This window comes from Heloderma suspectum, chromosome 3 (genome assembly GCF_057233095.1).
Source record: "Heloderma suspectum isolate Gila_16-S chromosome 3, 16-S_ref, whole genome shotgun sequence".
Classification (NCBI taxonomy): Eukaryota; Metazoa; Chordata; class Lepidosauria; order Squamata; family Helodermatidae; genus Heloderma; species Heloderma suspectum.
The window spans coordinates 165,646,939-165,673,160 of record NC_139460.1 but is presented as its reverse complement, the minus strand read 5'-3'; the positions used below and the strand labels follow the sequence as shown (position 1 = coordinate 165,673,160).

The window sequence follows — 26,222 nt, the reverse complement described above, 5'->3', positions numbered from 1 at the left end:
GTTGTTTTTAAGTCAGCCGTGATAGGCTACGTAAACACCTACGTAGCCTATCACGTCTTTTTTTTTTTTTTTAACTGGAAATGTCAGTGGCGGCAGCCGGTTGGAAGACCGGCCACCGCCGCCGAACCACTGCCGCAGCCGCTGCCGCAGTCACCGCCGCAGCCGCTGCCGCAGTCACCGCCGCCAGGAAGATCCTCCCCAGCATTCGGCCTCCCCGAGATCCGTGGCGGAATTCTCTGACATCCCTAGGCCTTTCCCACTGCCATGACAGTCCCATAAAGTAATGCAAAGGCCCAGGGAGGGGATTTGTCTCTGTTGGGAGGGGAGTGACAAGCTCCAAGTTCTCAAGATTCTAGCTTGCTCTCAAAGGGGAGGGATGCACTAGGGATGCCCAAATGAATGTGTGGATCATGCACATTTTATCATAATGTGTATGAAATGCACATTAATTTTGGGGAGGGTTTTTAATGCATATTAATAGAGAAGTGGGATGGGACACACTTATAAATGAAGACATGCACAACTGACATGAACCAAAAACAGACTAATGCATCCAACCTTATCCACAGTTATGGGGCCACTACTGAAAAAATCTGTGCCTTTAGGTACAAATAGGGATGGTGCAGGTGCCTGATTCACTCTGGGAATCCGGCAAAACTGCCCCTGCTCACACCCCTGAGCCCCACTCACTGAGCATCTGCTTGCCCCCTGCCTGCACTCGGTGAATAGCCTGCACTCATCCTAGTGGCCATGTCAAGCTTTGCGGTTGCCATTCCTTGAGAAATAAAATGGCAATTGAAAAAATGTGCATATTTGCACACATGTGAAAATGTGCATTTTGTGAATGCACATATTTGTGTATATGAACTTGAGCACACTCCAGGAGAGAGCGGAGGACAGGAAGGCCCAGCGTGCTATGGTCCATGGGGTCACGAAGGTCCATGGGGTCACGACTTAACTACTGAACAACAACAACATATTTGTGTATGCAAAATGCTCATTTTGTCAATGAACATATTTGTGTATGCACGAAAATGCACATTTTTCAAAAATGCACATTTTTGCACACCAACGAATGTGCACCTTCACAAAAATGCACATTTTGCACATGAGAATATGCACATTCGCAAAATGCGCATTTTTATGCATACAAAACTTGCACATTTTTGTGATTGCCATTTTATTTTTCAAAAAAATGGCGACCGCAGAGCTTGACAAGGCTGCAGGGGTCAGTGCGGGGTGCTCTCCAAGTGTGGGAAGTCCTTGAACATGGTCCGGGGACTGGCGAGCGGGGACAAGGGCTGGACGGGCATCTGGAGAACCTGGACAGGGATGGGTTCGCATATCCCTAGGTACAAATGAAGGGTAGCCTTCCACCTAAATGGTTCAACTTTCTGGACCTTTTTTTTTGGAACATACTACACACATGAAGGATCTTCTAAAGAATTGCTTGTCACCTGCATAGTTTGTAAATTTGCCAGGAAAATAAATCACATGATCAGAAGTCTTTACACACATTCTGGACTAATGTGGAATCAGCCATGAAGGTAACAGTGAAGGGAGTGCCTACACTTCCTGTGGGTCTGGTACTGGGTCAAGGAAGATTTCATATAAAATATTGTACGCTATGGGATGAATCCAATCTTACTCTAACTTAAGCCCCATTCATTTCAGTAGGTCTAGTCTAAGCAGGACTAACACTGGATGCAATCCTATAATCACACTGTTGTTTTATTATTTTAGATCTGTTAGTTCTCCTGAGCTTCTCAGCAGCTTTCCATACCATGGACTATGGTATCCTTCTGGGATGCCTGACTGGTTGGGCTTGGGAGGCACAGTATCACAGTGGATCCAGTCCTTCCTGGAGGGGCTGAGAAAATGGTGCTGGGGGGAACTCTGTTCTGCCCTGTGGCCTTTGGCATACAGGATGTGACAGGGTCCATCCTGTCCCTCATGCCTTGTTACACCTGCATGAGCCACTGGGGGAAGTCATCAGGAGGTTTGGACTGCAATGTTAGCAATATGCTGGTGCACACAGCTCTACATCTGCCTGCAAATCCCAGAGAGGCTGTGGAACTTTTGAGCAGGTGGTTTCTGGACATGTTTTGGATATTGATGAGAGTAAGCAAGCTGAAGTTTGATCCAAATAGGGCAATTGGCTGCTCTAGGTAGAAGGGTGCAACTGGTTCTAGGGGATCTGAAGCATCAAGTTTGACTTTGGGGTTTCTTCTGGATTCACATTATCTCTGGAAGCAAAGGTGGTGGTGGTAGTGGCCAGGAGTGCTGTTTACAAGCTTGCAATGATGCACTGACAGAAACTTCAGCTGGTGCAGAATGGGGCCACTCTTGTGCTCATTGGGGCCAGACAGTCAAAACATATTACACTGATATGTAATATCAGCTGAACTGGTTACTGATGCATTTCCAGGCCCAATGGAAAGTGCTGGTTTTGATGGGTGGATTCCCTACCTGCTGGTCTGAGTGGGAGTCTGCCCTTGGGTGGAGGCAATCCGTCCCTTCCCCCGGAATCTGTACGGGCCGGCTCCGCTCTGCGGCAGTCCTGCAGAGCCAGCTGCCAGGTCCGGATTGCTGGTGATATGGCTGGCCACCATTGCCGTGCCATATTGCTGGGCTAACTCCAGATGCAAATGGCGTCCACTACGCCATTTGTGGCCCTAAAGCTGTTAGGTTAACCTAAATGCAGCTGTAAATGTTAACCTAAATGCTAGCCTATCGCGTGGAAAAACAGGGATGCAAATGGCGTAGTGGACGCCATTTGCGGCCGTAAAGCTGTTAGATTAACTTAAATGCAGCCGTAAATGGCTGCATTTAGGTTAACTGAACAGCTTTACAGCCGCAAACAACATAGTGGATGCCATTTGCATCCAGAGTTAGCCCAGCAATATGGTACGGCAACGGCGGCTGGCCGTATCACCAGCGATGCGGACCCGGCCGCCGGCTCCACAGGATCACTGCATGGAGGAGCTGGCCCGGATGGATTCCGGAGGGAGGTGGAGGTGAGTGCTCTGTTCCACCACGGATTCCAGAGGTCGGATTCTTTGGAATCTGGTCTCATTGGGGTCCATGGCGGAATTCTCCGCCATCCCTAGGTTTTGGTCATTTAAGCCTTAAATGGTACTGAGCCAAGTTATTTGAACAAATTTGCTGCACCTATATCAGGGCTGGGGAACTTCAGGCCCTGGGTCCAAACCTGCCCTTCTTTGGGCCTAAATCCAGCCTTCTGGAGTTCACCAGATGGCCCCATCCCCTTTCCATCAACCACCAATAATTTAGTGGTTTCCTGGCTTTTGTGTAGTGTCCCCACCCCCACCCCTGCCGCCGGCATTTTAAAAGGTTGAAAAGCCTCTCCTAAGGCTTAAGGCACAATCCTATGCCAGTTTAGACAGAAAAAGGCCTACAACTCCTGACATGCCTAAGCCAACATAGCTGGGTGTGGCATGCTGGGAGTTGTAGGCCTTTTTTTCTGTCTAAACTTGCATACGATTGCACCCTTAGTTACTGGAAGTAAGTGCTTTAAGCTATAGTATGCTGGCATGGTTTATATTTTGGCCCCACCCCTTCTGCCTTTTGCCCTTGGCCACCACTTGAATGTATCCCCTAAGAGCTTATTCAAAATGGAATCTGGCCCTTAGGCTGAAAGAGATTCTCTAGCCCTGACATATATGGACCTGCCTGTGCTTTAAGACCAGCATTGGAGGTCTTGCTTGTTGGCCTACCTTTAAGGTCAGTTAGATCAGCGGGCAATATGGACAGGGCCTCAGTATCATGCAAAATACTCATTGGAGTAACATACTCCATTATAATATCCATATTTCTGCTTTAAAAAAAATAATCCACTTGAAAAAAGAGTTGGGGAAGTTCCAATAAATTTTTTAAATAGTAAAATAATAAGACAAACAATTACGTATACCACTTGAGTCCTGTGCTCCGATTTATGTGAGTTCTAAGAGCAACCATTTGCTGCTGGCCTGCTTAATTATATAGCCACTACAAATGCCTCTTAATTTTCAGTATGTTGCAGTAAACTACCTTCCCATTCACAGTACAATTAAATAATTTAACTTCATTGGCACTGGGAAAGCATTACAGCATGAGTAAGCAAACAAGCAAGTCCACTTTCACTTGTTACTTGTTGCGGAATCATATACCCAGTTGGAACATGCTGTTACTATGATTTGTTTAGAATCATAGAATAGTAGGGCTGGAAGGGGCCTACAAGGCCATCGAGTCCAACCCCCTTCTCAATGCAGGAATCCAAGTCAGAGCATCCCTGACAGATGGCTGTCTAGCCTCGTCTTGAACGCCTCCAGTGTGGGAGAGCCCACCACCTCCCTAGGCAATTGGTTCCATTGTCGTATCGCTCTAACAGTCAGGAAGTTTTTCCTGATGTTCATCCAGAATCTGGCCTCAAGTCACTTGAGCCCATGTTTCCGTGTCCTGCACCCTGGGTTTATGCTGTGCTTGTGCAAGATTGGAGGCATTCTGGGTCTACAGAACTGAAATCGAATTTAATAAAGGAATGGGTACGTGTTTATGCCTGGAATTGTAAAACTTCGCATTATTGAGCACAAAATATTGCAGTGCACTCTATGGGCTACCCCTGAGGAGTGTTTGGAACCTTCAGCTGGTGCCTTAATAATTTAGTCAGTCTGAGGGGCAGACAGATCAGAAATTCAGTCCTCATAAAAGACTCTAACACTAATTCTACAATATCACATTTTAAATTTACAACGAAGCAAGTGGTTGAAAGCCTATGTTGAATTCTGCAAAGGAGATGGGGGGGGGGAGAGTGATGATTCCTGATTGATTGGATAATATGAATAAATTATTAGCCCTTACAGTAGCAGAAAAAGAATTAATCTTCTGAGCACAGTGAAATTAAAAGGTTTTGGCTTGCCTGATCCGAACAAAGTATGATGAATTTATAATACCGTGAATTAATTAGGCACATAATGAGGAATAGTCGGCATAATAGCTTTAATTCTGATAAATAGCAAAATAATCTAAATCCTGAAGGAAATAAATATCATTTATCATAAGAACACCCAAATTTTGGTTCTGGGAGAGATATGAATGATAATGGAATCTGCAAAAAGGAATTACAATAGTTCTATTTGCTAATTATGTATTATGTAAAGTTATGTTATATGTAATTACATTAGGTTGACCCTTATCTATAACTTTTATGGCATGGCTATTGGGACATTAGTCATTTTGGAAGAAGTTAATGTACCATAAAGGATGTGTATTATTATTATTAAACATACTGTCCATGCCAGGTGTTACATGTTATTTGCATCTATTCTGAAGATTATTAAATAGCATCTAAATCTTTATGGCTCTACTAAGTTTTCCTCGCACAACATGAATTTTCAGGTGGGTTCCAAATCTAACCAGATGTGTAGCTAAGCACTTGTGTCCCACTGATAGCAACAACAGGACATTTAATCATCCCCATGCAGTGCAATGCTATACCTGTCTCCTGAGAAGTAAGGCACATTGTGTTCAGTGGAACATACCATCAACTAAGAGTGTATAGGATTGTGGATCTATCCATCAGTGGACTCATAGCAGAATCCTTTCCCAGTTTACTTAGAAATAAGTTCCACTGAGTACATGGGGTTTGCTTTGCTCCCATCACTAGTAATACACTGGCATACTCTATGTGTATTAAAATGTATAAGAACCCTAAGAATCATCCTTGTCAGCCTTCCCAACCTGGTGCCTTCCAGATGTCTGGACTACAACTCCCATCAACCCACCCAACATCTGGAGGGAACTCAGTTGGCGAAAGCTGCTCTGTTTGATTGTATGAGGCACAAATTCAGACAGCCACCCAGGGTGCATGCTGCTAGAGTCCTTCATTCCAAGCCTTTCTTGCCTTGTCCCACCACTGACATGGCAAGAAGTTGTGGCTGTCTGTTCACTGTCATTGCAGCAGCCTTCTCATTTCCTGCCAGACTCGTCGGGGAATGAGGAAGTCACTGTCCCACTGTTTGCTATTCTTCATTTCTTATTCTTGTTGCTTCTGGTGCCAGCTACTGTTATGCATTTGAAAGGAGAAAGATGAGAAAAAGAAACCAATTCCAGAAAAGAAAAGAAAAACAGAGGCAAACAACAAAAGCAATTCCGTGAATCGGGGATGTTGGGCGGGGGAGAAGAAGGGTGCTGCAATGAAAATAAGTGGACAAAAGTGGTAGATGGAGGAAGAGAGGAATGCAAGGCACTGTCTGAGAAGGTGGCCCCTAATGGAGGCTTTTATTCACATGGTGCCTCATTAAAAAGGCTTATGTGTGAACTGGCTCCTAATTTTCACACATCCTGTACTGTGGGGAGCTGCTTTCCAGATGAACACATCGAGGCTTATTAAACCAGCTTTGAGGAAGCCGCTGTACCACGAGACAAGAGTTCAGCGGCTACAGCAGTGTTTTGAATTTCATGCTCACAATGCTTTTGAATGTTGTTCTCATACAGTAGACTGAGTTCTTTCTTATTTGTTATCCCTGCCCCCCCCCCCCCAGCATGGTTGTTTTAGGCTGTCAAGCAAAATTTAATCAGGAGAAATGAGTGGCCTTGCAATGGCTTAAGTGGGAATGCTTGTGAAGCTGGGGGCTTACACAAAAAACCCTCCAAATCCAGGTGGATTTCAAAAGCTTGCCGAATTTCCAAGAACCAATAGCAAGCAACTTTGCAAAGCCTTCACTGGCTGAATCCCTTCTCTCTGGTGTAGGATTATCTATTCTGCATGCTCTATGATCTGTTGACTTGCAATAACTATCTTTCTCTTCATCTCAGAAAAAAGGATGAAAAGTTTACACACACACACACACACACACACACACAAGACCATTGTTTACAACTTACCATTTTGTATTTGCCTTTTGAAAGTTGTCTTGCAACCCCTTAATGCAGCTGTAATTTCATGCAGTAAGACCTGTGTGCATAGTATGCTAGCAGAACTTGACATATTGTTCTTTAGCATTTCTCTAGCTGGGTATGGTACACAAAATGCAATGTAAGGATGTTTTATTGGACAGCAGGTACTAGAATGCTATTATACAATTAAAGATCCTGCAACTCGGGGACAGTTTATCCAGTCAGCAGCATCATGTGGTAAAGCTTTTTCCTGAATTGTCCCATTTCAGGCTGGAAGTGCCATGGTTAAATGTTTCACCATTCAGAAAGGCATTCTCCCAGCACATAGCGAACTAGTATGCCTAGGAGCCAAAGTACATGTTATGCTAATCATGTAGTGTTGAGCTTAAGCTTGTCTTACTTTTTACTCTTGTGTCAGCATTATGCCCACAATTCAGATCAGGACCACAGAGCTTTGGATCTGAGACTACCCCTCCCACCTCCCCCACCATGAGGAAAAGAAAAGAAGTCTCCAATGGGGGGGGGGAAGTGGGTAAAAAGCAAGACAGACCTCAGCTACAAACTATGAAATTAGTGTAATGTGTAGTTTAGCCCAAGGAGAATGTTTTAACTTAGCCTTCACCTCTTCCTAATATGTTTCTATGTGTAGGAAGGGTTCAAATATGTAATCCCTGGTCTACAGCCTGCCAGAAATGATGCAGTCCAGGAAAAGCTTTACCACTTGATCCTACTGATGGTATAAACTGGCTCCTATGGTTCTGTTTTGCAGAAATGTGCAAGTCTCACAACCTAAGATTTTTATAGACTGAACTGTCAGATTCCATTGCAAGTATAAGCAGAAAAAGAATAAACTACTGCTCCAAGAAATGTTGTTGTCAAAAGAAAACTCTGTAGAGAGCTACAGAGTGCAAAACTAGACAGATGATGACTGCCACATTTGGTTATGCACATATCCATCCAAATCAGATATAAAGAGGGTGTGTGGCTCTTTTTAACATCCAAAGGGATGCATGGGTATTAGGATCAAAATCCTCACCCACCTTCCCATAGTCTATAAAGTAAGGTGGGTAAGGATCCTCAGAATCCTCACCCACCTTACCTTCCCACGATCTATAGCTCCAGGCACTTCTGATGTAGCCCAGTGACTTCTGGTATCAAGGCCAGGCAGGGGGAAAATGGAGTTGGGTGACCTACTATGGGAAGCAGAGGAGTTTAATTCCCCTCAGCCAATCAAACCTGCTCTATCCCGTTTTATACATGGACAGGACAAAAATGTGAACAAACAAGTCCAACATCTAGGGATGGCTGAGAAATCCATTTGTTGGCTCACATTTTAAGGTGAGATTATCCAACTGGCACCTCCTGGAAGGGAACACAGGCCCAGATGCATTTTGCAGCCAGAAATCTGTTTCTGAGTTTGTGCTGCGTTTCATAAAACATATAAATGTGTTTGACAACATGCGTGGATTTGAAAAATGTGTACATTTCTAAAATGTACAGAAACACACTTAAGTAAATGGGTACATGTGTACAATACTACATACATTTGAAAATATGGAGAACAAATGTTCACATTTTGAAAAATCCGTATGAATTTCCATGAGGGGGGGAAAAAGCTCAAATGGAGCGAACCTAGTGGAGGGAAATTGAGAACCTGAACAAGATCAAGCTTGAGAGATTTGCCCATCCCTCCCACCATTATAGCAAGTTTGGTGCTCTCCCTCTGGGGTCTCCAATGTGTTACCTGTAGGCACCAATGTGCCCACTGCCACCTCTCTTGGCTCCTACCAGGCTCACTTCCTCGCTGGTGTTTTAATGTTGTTTCTTAAGACGTTTGCCATATGGAAAGTGTTTGTGACTGGCCATGCCCAACTTGGCAGCCATTTTATGGATGGGCAAGCCCCCCATGGCCATTTTGTGAGAGCATTCAAGACCATCAAAAGTGCTGTATGTGCCCACTGACCTACTGGAAATCCTGCTGCTTCCTTAAAAACTTCAAACTTAGGAAATTATTCCATTTGATTAATAGTTTCATGGTTGTTTGCTTCTTTTCTTTTCTTTTTTCTCTGACAATTAAAATAATGAGGAAATGAGGAAAGTCAGTGGGAAGATAAAACAAAGTGCTACGTTATTAACATAAATATAAAGGGCTAGTTAAGGCCGTTCATAAAGCTGTATTTGAAAATTATTCAGAATTATACAGTAATCAAAAGTCTTTCACATTGTGCACGAACTGGCATTGACTGACAATGATAAATGATATTCCGCTCTGTTATTCATTTGATGATAATGTGCTGTTCACATCTGAATAGCTTTATTTACCCGTGGTATTCTCCAAAGTTCTTTTGCATTGTTCAACTGTTATTTGGTAACAGACATTTTCTGAATGGCATGCAGGAGTTTCAGAACTGATGTTACTTTCAAATCTATAACTGGGGAGATTAGGCATGTTTTATTTATTCAAAGAGTGAAGGATGATTTCAGATGAGAAGTGGAATTTTGCTAATGTATAAATGACCTGTATGGTATCATTTATGCCTTTGGAAAAATGCATTATTCCTATACACTTCTCTCTCTCTTGCTCTCTGTGTGTGTCTCACTCACTAGTGATATCATTAAAATGATCTGTAAATGGGAAAGGCAACAAAAATATTATAAAGCATTTTTCCAAACAGATAAAATTGTCTGATGGAGCTGTTCTACACTAATACAAATGTGAAGTCCACCTTTTAAAATCTAGAATTGTATAGTAAATAAAGTTCCTTCTACAGAGATGCTTGGTTTCTTCTTCTAATGGCATCCTTCTTGTTTGATAATGAAAATATGTTCAGAGGATCAGATCAATCAAAGTGGAGTCAGCTCAGAATATTAATAATCATGATATTTTCTATAATAAAATAGTCTCTCTTGAGAGCTGGTGAATAGGAGAAACACAATGAATATTTATTTCAAATTGTGTCACATCTACAAATGACTGATCAAACAATGAAAGCAGAATAAATATATTCTAATTATAATTTCCTATAGAACCCAAAATGAAGAGATTTCTACCATGACTTATTTTTAAAAAACAAATTGATTCACACCTATTGAATCTCACTCAACACATTTTCTTCAGCTACCAGATGTGTTAAATATGTTTTCTGCCTCTTAACCCCCCCCCAAAAAAACCCATTACAACTAAACCTATATCTAATATGAATGTGCTTTGGATTTGGCTGGATCCTGAGCCAAATCAGGCTGACTCAGACAGAAACAGGAGATGCCTGAATTGAAGCAGTGTTCCTCTGAAGCAGACTGAATCTGAAAACTCCTGAAATTTGGGATTCAGTGGGAGAAGGAAACAATGACCTGGTTCACATGAAATGGCAAGCTACCGTGGGTAAATTTCCGGATGGGGCTTGCCCTTTTGTCTTTTGAAAATTCAAGCTGTGGTGGGGTGTGCTGCGGACAGTTCCTCATTAAGTGTGAACCTGGCAGGGATGGGTTGTTGGGGTGGTTAACAAGAACCCATGGCCTTGTTTTTAGGGGTGCTTCTAAACTCTTGTTACAGAGTTCCCTGCCCTGCAAAAATTGACTTTGCACCATTGTTATTGAATGTTATTGTTAAGGAGGAAGCGCATTTGGCTGAAATTAGACTTTTTAAGGCTCAATCCTATGCAGGTTTAAACCAAAAGGTCCTACAACTCCCAGCATTGCTCCATCAGCCGTGCTGGCTGGGGAATGCTGGGAGTTGTAGGAATTTTTTCTGTCTAAACCTATATAGAATTGTGCCCTTAGTATGTTTAAAAAATGGCAAAGGGCATGGCAAAAGGCAGACAAGACTCTGGCTAATTTCTTGTAGGCCACTGAAGAGCCTGGAGTTGTCCATAACTTTCCATATGAACTGACCAGATTCACACCTCTTGGACTAACGTGTGGATCAGAATGCAGTTATACTTCAGATTTCACACTTCTCCAAATTTGGTGGTGTAGTTCTCAACTCAAAAAATCTACCAAAATGCTTTTTAAAATGCATGTTTTAGATAAATTATATTTTAAAATACTTATTTTGAGAGAAAAGTTCAGAAATATGTATTTTGAAAGAAAATAATTCAAAGATATATATTTCAGTACAAACATAAATGCAATGTTTCGAAAGGTTTTTTCTTCTTCTTTCAGAATTGCAGATTCACGTGGAAATGGGGCAAAGCATAGTTACCAATGAACACTTGTAAAAGTGACATGGTCTGAAAATAAACGTTTGCATCCTTCCATAACCCTTGCATGTGGACACATGGATGCACACATACAGCTCACGAAGCACCTATGACATGGTTGCTCTTGTAAAATCTAGGATCCATAAAACTTTTTAAGGTCTTTATAACTGAGGGGGGTATTTTACCTTGATACCTACCCATCCAATATCCATCTATGAACCTTGTTTAGCACACTAAAAGTGCTCAAGAAATGTACAACCAATTGAACAACAGCTACAACTGGATTTGCACATGTTAGTATGTTAACATTGCAATCTTCTACTCGGAAGTAAGTCTCATTTAGTTTGATGGGGCTTTCTCCCAGGTATGTGAGTATAGATTTCCTGTGAGTGAGGCCCATTAAACTCAGTGGATCTTACTTCTGAGTAGACATGTCTAGCATTGCACTGTCAATTGTATAATGGTGACACAGGGAGAGGAGAGGGGGAAGCAGGGCCATTCCACCATCCCTGCTGAGAGATGTATTTTCCCCTTCTTCCCACCCCATTCTTTTTCCTTGTGTGTCCCATCTTTTCCGGATGCCAAACCTGCAGGAAGGGACTTATTTTTACTGATTGCCTGTAAGCCACTCCAGGAGAATGTTTGGCTGAGGAGCAGGAAAAAAAATACTGTAAATAAAATAAAATAAATAGATCGCAATGTTGTTGGTATGCAGAATCTGGTAGCGATACTTTGCAGCACAGACTAACTGGTATGGCCCCTGGATATAGATACTGATCAAGGTCTGCAGGCTTGTAAAGTGTCACTCCACAGGTCACGTATGGTACATAAGCAGGGCTGGCTTCAGGACTGAAGGGAAGCATCAGTCACAGGGTATGTTAGACACCTGCTGCATCACTGCTCCTCCCCCAGCTGTGAGTTTACTTGGTGAGAATAATGGGCTGCTGGGAAATCACCATTTTGAATTTTCCTCAGTACCCTGGAGCACCTGATGGAGCACTGCATTGTGGGAAATTAAAAATGGCAGCTTTCCAGACCGAGTCACCTGGTGCACAGGACCCAGGACAGCTGTCAGAAGGCTGGCTGAGGGAAATGACAATGGGTTTTCTGGCCCGGTAGCATCTGGGTAGCTGCTGGGTAGTAGCTGGGTAGTAGCAGTTCCAGCGCAACAAGCAACAGGGTGGGCATTTGCACCCCAATTAAAAGAAAGAAAGAAGACCTCTGGGAAAATTTGCAAGTGATTCACACATTCCATACTTAAACATCCCATGTAATTAAGCCTCTGTTTGCCTTTGGAGAAAGGAACACAGGAAGCTACCTGAACCTTCTACGTCAGGGGTGCAGAACCTCTTTCAGCCTGAGGATTGAATTCAGTTTTGGAGAAGCCCATCTGGCTCTCTGGGTTCCCCCAAAGGGCCCCTCCCTCTCACCTGGACTCACCCCCTTTCCCCAAACAGCTGATCATTCAGTGGTTTCCTGGCTTTTGTGCAGTTTTTCCCCCATTTGGAAAGGTTGAGGTTCCTCTCTTAAGGCTTAGTTACTGGCCATAAGAGCTTTAAGTTACAACTAGGGATGTACGAAAGTCACTTACCTTTTCGCGGATTCTGTTCATGGTGGGAGGGAGGCATTCCATCCCTCCCCCCAGAATCCTCAATGGGGGGAGAGGTGATCCGGTCCTCCCCCCTGGAATCCTCGATGGCCGGCTGTGCTTCGCGGCGGCTCCGCAGAGCAGCCAGCCAGGCCCAGGCCAGGGCCGTCCGCAGCCAGATTTCCGGCTGCGGAGGGCTCTGGGTAAAAAAAAGAAGAAAGAACACGTAAGCAAATGGCAGCGGCTACAGCCACTGCCATTTGCGTTCCTTATTTTTTGCCTTCTTAGTCTACGTAAATATTTACGTAGACTAAGACGAAGAAAAGAAAGGGGAACGCACCGCAAATAGCAGCAAAGCAGAGGCAGCAATCGCATGACTGGATACTGGATCTCCCTGCCTGCACCTTGCATGTTTGGGCAACATGCAGGGGTGCGGGAGGGGGAGCCAGTATCCTTCGGTTTCCCATAGTTGTGCACCTGTGCAGCATCAGGGAACCAAAAGGAAAAAAAGAGGTCCGCATTTGCATGCATTTCCCAGTTATGGGGAACTGCAGGAAATGTTTCCTGGTCCCATTTTTGCAGGAGAAAAAAAACGGGACCAGGAAAAAAATTTAAAAAGTGGGACCTGTCTGCAATTGCAATTGGCACCAGGAAAGGAACTTGGTGGCAAACAGGATGGGACTGCTGCCAGGTCCCCTGACATGCAGGGTGGAGGAATGAGGGGGAGGAAGGGGGACAATCAGGCAACATACAGGAAGGAGCAGGAAGGAGCAGAACTTGGAGAGTAAGCTCATCTCCAAAACAAATGTTAATTTTTTGTACATAGGGAGAGGGAGTGTGCGTGTTTTCCCAAAATCTTTGATCCTCTATGAATGTTTTTTCATCTGCCTGTTGTTGTTGTTGTTGTTGTTGTTGTCCTTTCTTTAGAAATATTCACTCTTTGTGGTGCAAGTGTCTTGCCAGATGTTAAACTGAAGGTGTACTGTATTGGTGCACCAACAGAGGGAATTTGTTATCATGATATATGCTGCCAGGGTACAATCAGTGACAGCTTTGATCGCTCTTGGGCCACTGATGTATTAGCATAGTATATCATCAAAATGGGAACCAGAAGGAACAGAAGGTCCAGGATGAACCTTTTTAGTACTATTGTGAACAGTGTGCATTTAAATATTATTTATTGAGCTGTGCGACATTACACACAGGCATAAACAGATTAATGAGAAGACAAAGGAACAGAAATTTACAGCCAGCTTTAAGGGTCATATGTGTATTGCTTACACATGGGCATGGTAAAAATAGATGGAGGACCTTTTCAGGTGCTGCGTTTATCCCTCACCCCAATATCTGCCTGCAGTGCAGAGAGATCAAGAGAGGGTTTTTCCCTCCTGCCCACCCATTGGTGTAGATGTTAACTTTTAGAGTTGGGGCATCAAATTTTGGCTCTGCCTGCCCCACATCCTCCCCACTGAGGGATGGTGATTGGTGAAGCCACCTCAGCCTGGAAACCTTTGGTGCATGAGGGCTTCTCTGGTTGGGGAGAGCATGTACACACCAAAGCTGAACTGGCTCGGTCCCCTTTGGTCCCCTGAGCTGGCTCAGATTCATCTGTCCTGCACCCTCCCCAAGGGGGGAACATGGCCAAGGTGTAGGGTTGATCCTCCACGCAATGCCTTAGCTGGGGTGGCTTCACTGCACAGCCTTCTCTGGCTGGGGAGAGCTCATATGCCATGAAGCCAGGTCTCCAGCCAAAGTGCTGGATGGAAGAGTTGCAGACGGTGCTTTGACCAGGGACCAAATGAACATGGCTCCATCCACCAGAATCAGGGAGCATGGCCACACCCACTGATGTCAGGGGTGTAGCCCTCCGCCAACATCATTCAGCCCATGAAGAGCTGGGTTGGGGGTATCCAGCCTCCAACACATGATAAGTTTGATACACCTGTTCTAAAGGGTGGAGGAAAAAAGTGCTTGGGCTTGAGACACACTCTTGATTTCACTGTGACTAGAGCTTCTGTTGCTCTCGAATCTCCTTACATGTTTCTCTAAAGAAGAAACCCTTCAAATCAGCATACATGCAAAATTCAGAGGCAAGACTAGTCCCAGGTCCATCACATGGAGAACTTGTAATAGCCTTCCCCAACCTGGTGCCTTCCAACTGTTTTGGACTACAATTCCCATGATCCCTGACCACTACCCATGCTGACTTGGACTGATGGGAGTTATAGTCCAAAACATCTGGAGAGGCACCAGGTTGAAGACAGCACTGAAAAGCATCTTGACTTACAATATGCAGTACTGTTTTCTGTGAGGATCAGTGCATACACAGAACACAACCACCCTGAGAAGTTCGCTATTCTTGTCAAAAGTTACACATTGACATCTGATGAAGTGTACTGTAGTCTAGGGATGGGTAAGAATTTGTTTCAGTTCAGTTTTGATAACAATTTACCAAAATTTGCAAAGTTTTCTATATTTGGGACAAAAATAACTTGATTTTTTTTAAAAAAAAAATTAATATGTGAGAATCCAAAACTGACAGATTCATCCATCGAGGCTCAGGGTCTGAGTACTTTGCTCTTAAAAGTCTGGGTTTGAATCTCTGTGTATTATTTAACCATGTTAGTGCTGAATTAGGCTGCCACCTCTCTATTTTGATGGGTCCCTTATCTCTAATTGGTAAATGACAGGCAGGTACATCATGGTCCTTTCCATTGGATTTGGCTGGTGCAGATAGATGAAGATTTCATTTCAGTTTAGTTTGATTTTACCAAAATCTCAAAGTTTCTATTCAGGAGAGAAAGAACTTTAAAAAACAAAATGGAATGTGGGAGAAAGCAAAACTGACCATCCTTATTATAGTCTATGCCTATGGCATACTAAATACGTTAGTCTTCAACGTCCTACAAGACCCACCCCCAGAATGGGCACTCCCACAACCAAATTCCTGTCTATTAGCCTGTATACAATAAAACAGACAAATATAAACTCCTGCGTTATCTTTAAAAATGTTGTTTAGGAAACTGAAAATCAAGACTGTGTTTTGGCATGCAAGTGGATTTTCAAGGCCAAGCGATGGCACGCAGGAAAGGGAATTAGAGATTATAAGAAGTTGGGAATTTTAGGGTAATGATACTTAGACCTGGGGTACATGGGGGAGAGCTGATGATTAAGGACAGTGGTATTACTTGTGATTTTGGCAGGCAAGTTGTTGAAGATGTAGTTGCATAGTAAAGGTTATTTTTTAGAAGCTTCTGCTTCCTTTGCCTTATCAAAACCTATGTTTTTGTGATAGTTCCAGGGCATCTTCTTGGGAGGACAGTTTGCCCTCCACCATCCCATCTGAAATTGACATGCCTGCTCTAAAGTTAGTAGACCATGGGTTTTGTGAAATAATCCAAAATCATATATATATATATATATATATATATATATATATATATTCAAAGCATACAAGAAGAAAATGTTCTGGATAGCAGCAAAAGTTATTTTTTGTATGAGAAATCAAAAAGAGAGGGGAGGGGAGAGGGAGTGATCCAAGAGAAATCCATTAGGAATTGATTCTTCAAAAATAAAATGAATAAACTCAAAATATTTTATTTAAAAAATCAGATAGGGGATCACACAGAATAGTTAATTCAGACTATTTGTCCAGCAAGAGAGTGTAGAACTCTGAGGAACTTGCAATCCATAGGTCACAGAAATACTAAGTGAAATGAAGTAAATGATATTAGCTGAACAAGTTCTGGCCTGGACCCACTTGGCGAGCCTCCCTGCTCCCCTGCCCGCCCACCAAGCCACTCTCTTTTCCACGCCAAGGACTCTGGCAGTCAAGCCCCTGTGCTTTATGTGCACAAGGGCTTGACTGTTGGAGTCCTCAGTGCGGCACACTGCCCAAGTGCTCTAACCCTGTCCTCCTCCCAAGAAGGACAAGGCTAGAGTGCTGAGGCACTGCTGAGGCCCCTCTTGTCCACGCCAGTTGTCAAGGACTTCTTTGACAGCTGGTGGAGGCGGGACCGGTCCCAGCACAGCCACCACCCAGGACTCTAGCCCTGGCTCCTCAGGAGGAGGCCCCTCCTGCCTGTGCTGGTTGTCAAGAGCTGAGGCAGCCCCACGTAGAGTGCATTCCAGTAATCCAAACGGGATGTAACTAAGGCATGTGTCACTGTGGCCAAGTCAGACATCTGAAGGAATGGGCGCAGCTGGTGCATGAGCTTTAACTGTGCAAATGCACTCCTGGCCACCACTGTAACCTGGACGTCCAGGCTCAGGGCTGAATCCAGAAGTGCACCAAAGCTGCGAACCTGTGTCGTCAGGGGGAATGTAACCCAATCCAGCACAAGCTGTATCCCTATTCCCTGATCTACCTTTCGACTGACCAGGAGCACCTCTGTCTTGTCTGGATTAAGCTTCAATTTGTTTGCCCTCATCCAGTCCATTACTGCCAACAGACACCGGTTCAGCACCCCAACAGCTTCCTTGGAATTAGATGGAGAGGAAAAGTAGAGTTGGGTGTCATCAGCGTTGTCAGGGTGGAAACTGAGCTGATAGAACCCCAGAGTAGTTCTGATTCTGAGGAGGATCAGCAATCCATGGGAGAGGAGCCAGCTCATCCCTCACAGGCACAGCAGCTGGCAGAGATTCCTCCTGCTGGCATTCCTGAGATAGATAGTGACCCTGGTAGTGAGAAAGTATGGGAACGGGGCTTGCTGGACGCTCAACGCAGACGCAGGGAGCGATGAGCAATGGAGGGCGCGAAAAGGAGATGGCTGCCTCCCATGGACCCAAAGGAAAGAGGGAGGATCTCTCCCTAGCCCATAAGTTCAGGGTCTTCAAGTGACTCTCCTTCAAACGGGGGTCAACTGACTACTCGGCGCATAGGCCACTCTGCTGTTCCTTGCTTAGTCGCTGGTGATTAGCATCTGAAAGAGTCATTAAGTTGTAAAAGGATTAAAGCCTTGAAAAGAAACCTTCCATCTGTGTCTTGAGTTGGCTATTGGAGTCTACTGAAAGAGGCTGCCAGAGCGCTCCTGACAAGCGTACTGGTGACACCGAACCCCAAAACTCCAGACAACCTCCCCCAGTGGTTTCATGTATATGTTAAATAGCATGGGGGACAAAACAGAACCCTGAGGGACCCCATAAGCCAATGGCCAGGGAGTCGAACAGGAGTCCCCCAGCATCACCTTCTGGGTCCGCCCCTCCAAGAAGGAATGGAGCCACTGTAAAACAGTGCCTCCAAGTCCCATCCCAGCGAGGCGGCCCAGAAGGATATCATGGTCGATGGTATTGAAAGCCGCTGAGAGGTCCAGCAGAACCAAAAGGGCCATACACCCCCTGTCTAGTTCCCGGCGTAGGTCATCCACCAAGGCGACCAAAGCTGTTTCTGTACCATAACCGGGTCTGAAGCCAGATTGAAATGGATCTAGATAATCTGTCTCATCCAGGAATCTCCAGAGTTGGGAGGCCATCATGCGCTCCAATATCTTGTAGGGATGTACAAAACACTTACCTGGTTTCGTCCAGAGACATCCGCGGTGGGGGGAGGTGCTCCGTCCCCCCCCCACAAAATCCTCGACGGAGGGGAGGCAATCCGTTTCTCCCCCCCGGAATCCTGCCCGGCCAGCTCCGCTCCGTGGCCAGGCTGCGAAGCTGCTGGCCAGGCCAACCCACAGCAGGGCCTCCAGCCACTGCCGGGCTGCTGTGGACGCAAATGGTGTGCTGAGTAGGGGACGCCATTTGTGTCCCTATGGTAGCCCATGATAGGCTACGTAAATATTTACGTAGCCTATCATGGGCTACCATAGGGATGCAAATGGCGTCCCCTACTCAGGATGCCATTTGCATCTGCAGCAGCCCAGCAGCAGCTGGAGCTGCCGCCGCTGGAGCCACCACCGGAGCTGCAACCGCAGCCGGAGCCGCCGCCAGGTAGGCTCCGTTCCGGGGGTCTTTCGCAGGGTGGTGGGGTGGGTTGCTCCGTTCTGCCATGGATTGAAGGGGGGCTGAATTCACTGGAATTCGCCCCCCCTGGGATCCGTGGTGGAATTCTCTAACATCCCTAATATCTTGCCCAGAAATGGAATATTGGAGACTGGCCGATAATTATCCAATATAGCAGGGTTCTGCATGGGCTTTTTTAACAAAGGTCTCACCACTGCCTCCTTCAAGCAGGCTGGAATTCTGCCTTGCCTAAGGGAGGCATTAACCACTCCCCTTACCCACTTGGCCAGTCCACCTCTGGCTGCTTTTATGAGCCAGGAAGGGCAAAGTTCTAGAACACACGTGGTGGCTCTCACCTCTCCAAGGATCCTGTCCACATCCTCAGGCTGTACAAATTGAAAAGTATCCAACAACACTGGACAAACAGGGGCCAAAGTTACATCCACTGTGTCTGTAGCAACTATAGTGTCCAAGTCAGAGTGGATCCGAGCGATTTTGTCTGCAAAGTGCTGAGCAAATTGTTCACAGTGGGCTGTCGTGTGGTTTAAATTATCCTCTTGTGGGCTAGTGTGTAAAAGATCCCTAACAACTCGAAACAGCTCCCCTGGACAGCTCTTTGCAGATGCAATAGTGTCAGGAAAAAAAAAATTCTTTGCTGCTCATATTGCCACAGAGTAGGCCTTCAAATAGGCTCTAGCCCATGTTCGATCGGATTCACTCTGAGTTTTCTGCCAACATCACTCCAGTCGACTTCTCACTCATTTCATCACTGCCAGCTCCCTAGAAAACCAGGGTACTGGTGCAGCTCCACTTTGTGAGAGAGGACACTCAGGAGCGATTGTGTCCACGGCCCTGGTCATTTCTCCATTCCAGAGATCGGCCAGGGCTTTGACAGAAATGCCTGCCGAGGCAACAGGAAAATCCCCAAGAGCCATCGGGAAACCATTCGGATCCATCAGCCTCCTGGGGCGGACCATCTTAATTGGCCCTCCACCCCTGCAGAGGTTCCGAGTGCCAGCAAGTCTAAACCCCACCAGGTAGTGATCTGTCCATGACAACGGAGCTATAGAGAGTTCCTCCACTCTCAGATCACTATCACCCCATCCAGCACAGAAAACGAGGTCCAGAGTGTGCCCAGCAGCATGGGTGGGGCCAGATACCTTCTTGGACAGACCCATGGTTGTCATGGCGGACATGAAGTCCTGAGCTGCTCCCGACTTAGCATGGATGTTGAAATCCCCCAGCACAACAAGCCTAGGGGTCTCCAACACCAAACCCAAGACTACCCAGGCTAGCTCAGGAAGGGAGACTGTTGAGCAGCGAGGTGGATGGTACACCAACAGAATCCCCTGGGCACCCACCTTCAAATACACACACTCAAACCCAGCAGACTGCGGGATAGGGCACCTGGTAAGGGGGATCGAATCATGATAGACCACTGCCACTCCACCTCCCCACCCCCCAGGTCTTGCCTGCTGCTGAACAGAGAACCCTGGAGGGCAGAGCTAAGAGAGATTAACCCCCCCAGCTTCATCCAGCCAGGTCTCTATAATACAAGCCAGGTCAGTGCACTCATCCAGGATCAAGTCCTCGATAGCAGTTGTTTTACCATTCACTGACCATTCAGCAGCAGCAGTTTCAACCCAGGGGGTCTGTTGCCAGGGCCATCTAGGTTATTTGAATTGGGGAACAGTTTAGGGACAGTCAGCACCCTATTGTTACACACTCTGCCTTTAGAGTGTGAGTGTGACTGTCTCCCCCCCTCCATATATCCCTCTGCCCTGTAGAACTGTAATGGCTGTTCCCTGGCTTCCAACACCTCCCCCCTTCTATCACCCCATCCAGAACAGAAAATGAGGTCCAGAGTGTGCCCAGCAGCCAGACTGCTGACTGGGGCTGGTTACAGGGAGCGTACAACTCCCCTGTTAAAACAGCTTCACTGGCTCCCAGTCTGTTTCCGGGCACAATTCAAAGTGCTGGTTATGTCCTATAAAGCCCTATACGACTCAGGTCCAGGTTATCTGAAAGACCGTATTCTCCCTTATGAGCCTACTCATGCCCTGAGATCTTCAGGGAAAGCCCTTCTCACCATCCCGCCATCATCACAGGCACGCCTGGTGGGAACACGGGAGAGGGCCTTCTCAGTGGCTGCCCCAAAACTCTGGAACTCCCTTCACAGGGAGGTGAGAGTGGCACCCTCCTTGATATGTTTTCGTAGGCATGCAAAAACTTTTTTGTTCCAGCAGGCCTTTGGGGATAACTAGTCTGGACCTGGGAAAATGTGATGGATGGATACCATTTTTGTTGTTCTGGTTGTCTTTTAATGTTCTAATATTTTTACAATTTTAATATTGATGATTTAATTATATTTTTAACTTTTGTACAGTTGTATTTATATTTCTATTTATAGATTTTAATTGTAGCAGTTTTAACATTGTAAGGCCGCCTTGAGTCCCGGTATTGGGGAAAAGGCGGGATATAAATAAATATAATAAAGAAATAATAAGAGTTTCCTTGATGGCCGGCGGAGGCAGAATGAGTCCTTGGCAGTGCTCCCAGCTGCTTGCCAAGCTCCAGGATACTCAGTGGCTGGGTCCATCAGCACCCCATGCCTCAACAAGTGGGGTCCAGGAAGCTGGATGGAGAGGAGTCCATCTGACTCCACCCCTTCCCTAGACTCTCCCGCACCATCTCTAACCATATCACACAGGTGCTGAGAAGCAGCCTTTGTGAGGGAACCACACATCATTACAGCCAATGTGGGGCTACTGCTGAAAATGGTATCCTCATGTGAATCACCTCACTCTTCCTTGCTTCATGTAGTATCTTTCATCCTGTGACCTGACATAATAACACTGTGTGTTTCCCATCCTCTGCCAATAGCACCAATGATATGGAGTCGAGGGTGGGAATTGACTTGAGGTGACTTGAGGTGAATTGAAGTGACTTGAGATGAATGTTGGTACCATTGTGGGAAACAGGGATGGGACTTGACATGGGGGTGCTTGTTCCAAGCTTATAAGCTTGTCATTCCAGTATTTTTGCGCTGTCCCCGGTTCCTCTTGGGAATAGACTACAATTCTAACCCTTGAGCTCCTACTTCAATCTCTTCCTTTCCTTCAGATAGTGAACAGAACCCAATCTTTGTTGAGGATCAGTTACTTATCATAGTAAAAGAAAAAAGGGAGGAGTTCAGAGGGTTTATTTGACAATAAGTGTGTTGCTGTTTTGTAATGTTTAGCTCCAGAGCAAGCCTTGGGGAACAAGGAAGAAAACATGTCTTCTGTTAATGATTCACACTAGTCTAAAAGAGCAGACACACAATGAATAGTGAGATCAATAGGATAATCAATAGGCCCAGAGAAGAATGAATTAGAGGATAACCTAACCTCATGATTAGTAAGCAGACAACAATTCATAACAGCATCCCTGAACAAAGAACGATCAATGGCCTTAGTATTTTGAGAAGGTAGAAGCTAGCAGTGATGGGATATAACTCTTGGAAACCACCAATGTATACAAAAGCATGACTACCTGTATCCAGGGGCATTGGTATAGCACAGGTGGATAGTCATAAGCAGCAGAAGAGATGCCCACAAACATGCGTTTCTATGGTGTAATAATAAACAGTCTGGTTAGGTTCTCCCTCCTGATTAACAAAGGCATATCCACTAAAATAATACAGTAATTGTTCCTGTTTACCAGGAGCACTTTTGATTTTCTGGTATCTGTCCCCGATAAATTATTGTCCCTAATTTGCCTTCTGTTGAGATTTTTTGGATGCCTTCTTAAAAATGTTATTAGCATGCACATATGTGCACTACAGTTACATTTTTAGCTTTTGTGTGGATGCTGGGTGGATTTTGGGAATTATGCATACTGAGTACACCAAGCATGCCCATCCCCACAGAAATGGCCTGAAGGTGCCCTCAGTAAATGTATACACTCTGAGACAAAAATAGTAACCATGGTAAGTTTAGGCAGATAATTATGGGATTTGGCATGGAACTGCTTTTTCAATAGATTGCCAAAAATAAAATAAAATATCAGAATGATCTGGAAATTCTGTTTTGTAGCAGTTTTCTATGTATCTATACAATCTATAATTTTCCAGTTCTTCATCCCAGGAAAATCATGTGCTCATACAGACTCTCCTCTCCTCTCCTCTCCTCTCCTCTCCTCTCCTCTCCTCTCCTCTCCTCTCCTCTCCTCTCCTCTCCTCTGTGTATGTGTATGTGTATATAGTGATGGTTGGAAATGCAGTCCTTTCATCAGATTTTCTCAAATAAATCATCATTTTTATAAGAACCTATTGTATTTAGAAATCCATACCTTTTCACAAGTCATTGTTGTTTTTGTTTAAAACACACACACACACAAAAACAAAACTCATTGAAAGCATATGACCTATGGATGTTCTTCTATGAATATGTCCCATAATTTTCACTTAATGTTCATTCTGTTTATGCGGAGAGAAGAATTGACTTCCAGTGTCAGGACCTTTAGAAAAATGCCTTTCAAAACAGTTAGCTGACTGATTGCCTTTGCTTGACTTGTTTAGAGTTCGGTGTTGTTCTCAGTAATAACTCTGGCTTTTGATAAGCTGTTTTAACATGAATCAAGGAGGCTGTCAATGGCTATAAGAAGAACAGGCTGTTTTCCAACGAAATATGTGCTGTCGGGAAAATGCATGCTTCTGCCTGGAGGCATGCTTTTAAGGACCCACATTAGCCTTAGATCACCTGAAACACTTTTTGTCATTGAGCTGAATATTTATCCCTGAAGTTCCAAGAGACTGAATGAGAACATACAGAAGTAAACAGGCTGGGACCATACATGGAAAGTTGATATCCTGGAGTAACTTCCGTCCTGTTTTGGTCAGTCTGTGAGTCTACAAATGTGAAGCTAGACCTGGTGGGAACTACTCTTCTACTCTGGTATCTCTCAATGGGAGGTAAAAGGCTACCAGATACAGAGTGCACTTTTTCAACTAACAACCGTGAGTTAGACTCAAGCAATGCAGGAGCCCAGAGAGCTCCAAAGGAAGGTTTCATATTGTTCCTCATCATCTGAGCCTTAGTTGAACCCCCCGAGGTTGATTTTCAGGGAACTGAAAGGGGCAGGACTCTGTCTTGAAGATTTCCATGTCAGATATCATTGAATGGCTTCAGATAGTGCCCTCTGCTGTGAATTGCTCAAAGAGCAAACCACCATGGACTGTCCAGTTCAAGCTACAAATGTCCCCTGGGTTCAGAGAGCCTGGCAACTCTTCCTCTTCTTTAAGCTCTCCTCTAGAGAGTTCCACCCCAGATTCTGTGAGACCTCCTAGCCATAACAATTCCCTCCACTATCTAGTTTGGTGCTTTCATCCATAGGGATGGGTGAGAAATGCATTTAAGTTTAGTTCTCATAAGAATTTACCAACATTTGCAAATATTTCCATTTTCAAGACAAAAAGATTTTTAAAAAAATAATATGGGAGAAACCAAAACTGATAGATTCATCCATCCAGGCTCAGGGCTTTGAGTGTTTAGCTCTTTAAAGTCTGACTTCGAATGCCTATGTATTCAGTAGGGATGGTGGAGAATTCCGCCACGGACCCAAATGAGGCTGGATTCTTTGGAATCTGGCCTCTGGAATCTGTGGTGGAATGGCTCACCTACCTCTGCCTCCCGAGGATTTCCTTTGGAACAGCATGACGGCTCCGTATCGCTGGCAATATGGTAATGGCAGCCACCATTACCATATCACAAGCGGTATGGAGCTGGTGTGCGGCTCCATGGAATCCTTGCAGAGCAGAGCTGTTCCGGAGGATTCCGGGGTGGGGGAGGAACGGATTCCCTCTCCCCCGGGTGGATCCCCCCCCCGGATGAGAAGGTGGGGAATCCATACATCCCTACCAGTATTCACCTATGTTAGTGCTTAATTCGGGTTGCTGCCTCTTTTTCTGACAGACTCTTCATCTGTAATAGCTATATGGCAGGTACATCATGATCCTCTCCATGCTTTGAATAGGTGGACCTACCGAATTTGGCTGTTGTAGTTGTAGATAGGTGAGAATTGTGTTTCATTTGTTATAGTATTGTATATGTTATGTACAAATTTGTTATATATGTTATATATGTTATATATGTTATATACATATAACACATTGTATATGTGATATACATATTTGTTATGTACGAAAATAACTTACCTTTCGCGGATTATGCTGATTGTGGGGGGGGGAGGTGCTCCGTCCCTCCCCCCGGAATCCTGGACGGGGGGGGAGGCACTCCGTTCCTCCCCCCCAGAATCCTGGCTGGCTGGCTGTGCTCCACAGCGATTCTGCAGAGCTGCCGCCCGGCTCCACCAGCAGCCGGACATCCACTGCTGGCTAGCAGGGACACAAATGGTGCAGCCGTAGCCGCCGCCATTTGCGTCCTTGCAGTCAGCCATGATAGGCTACATAAATGTTTACGTAGCCTATCACGGCTGACTTAAAAAAAAACAAAAAACGTGCATACACAAATGGCGGCAGCCATGGCCGCCACCATTTGCGTTCCTTACTTTGGCATGTCTTAGTCTACATAAACATTTACGTAGACTAAGATGGCGAAAATAAGGGGAACACAAATAGTGTAGCATCTACGCTATTTACATTCCCCTTATTTTCGCCGTCTTAGTCTACATAAATGTTTACGTAGACTAAGACATGCCAAAATAAGGAATGCAAATGGCGTTGGCCATGGCCACCGCCATTTGCGTACGAGCGTGTTTTTTTTTTAAGTCAGCCGTGATAGGCTATGTAAACATTTACATAGCCTAACACGGTGTTTTTTTAAAATCTAGCCGTGATAGGCTACATAAATCTTTACGTAGCCTATCAGGTTTTTTTTTTTTTAACTGGAAATGGAGGCGGCGGCGGCAGCTGGTTGAAAGACTGGCCGCCGCAGCCGCCGCCGAACCGCCACCGAACCGCCGCTGGAGCCACCGCCACCAGGAAGATCTGCCCAAGGTAAGTCCCGTCCTGGGGGGGGCGGCGGGGGGGGCGGGCCATTCCGCCACCGATTTCGGGGGGCCGAATGCGCTGGCATTCGGCCTCCCCGAGATCCATGGCAGAACTTTCATACATCCCTAATTTGTTATTTGAGTTTACCAAAATTCTCAATGCACTAAGTATTTGGGAAAGAAAGAACTTGAGCTTTAAAAAATGCAAATATGGACGAAAGTGAAACTGACATATTCATCCACCCCAATTCATCCATACCATTCTCCCAAGTTTGCAAAATCCTGCCAGATGCTTGACATCCCCCACCACCTCTTTTTACAGTTGCTGCAAGCAGCACTAGTGGGAGGTCTAGCAAGCCCCGACCCGGCCACCCTCTATATATGGCTGATGGCCTATGCTCAGCTTCATAAGTGTAGACCTAGCCTAAGAATACTAGTATAGTTCATACTGGGACATAAGGAAGGAGAACTTCCAGTAATGGTGTCTGAAGCCATATCAGCTTTTCTCAGAGCTCCAGGGAAGATTTGGTTTTAATTGTTTTTAATCTTATTTTTAACTCCCCAGTCCTGAAGCTTTGGAACTCTAACACAGCTGGGGTGTAGGAGTT

The 26,222-nt window shown here is 45.1% G+C and overlaps 1 pseudogene; it reads right to left on the bottom strand.

Annotated features, from left to right (window-relative positions):
* Window positions 1-1,229: 1,229 nt before the first annotated feature.
* On the bottom strand, window positions 1,230-24,321 carry LOC146350392 (uncharacterized; annotated as a pseudogene).
* Between the last annotated feature and the right edge of the window lie 1,901 nt (window positions 24,322-26,222).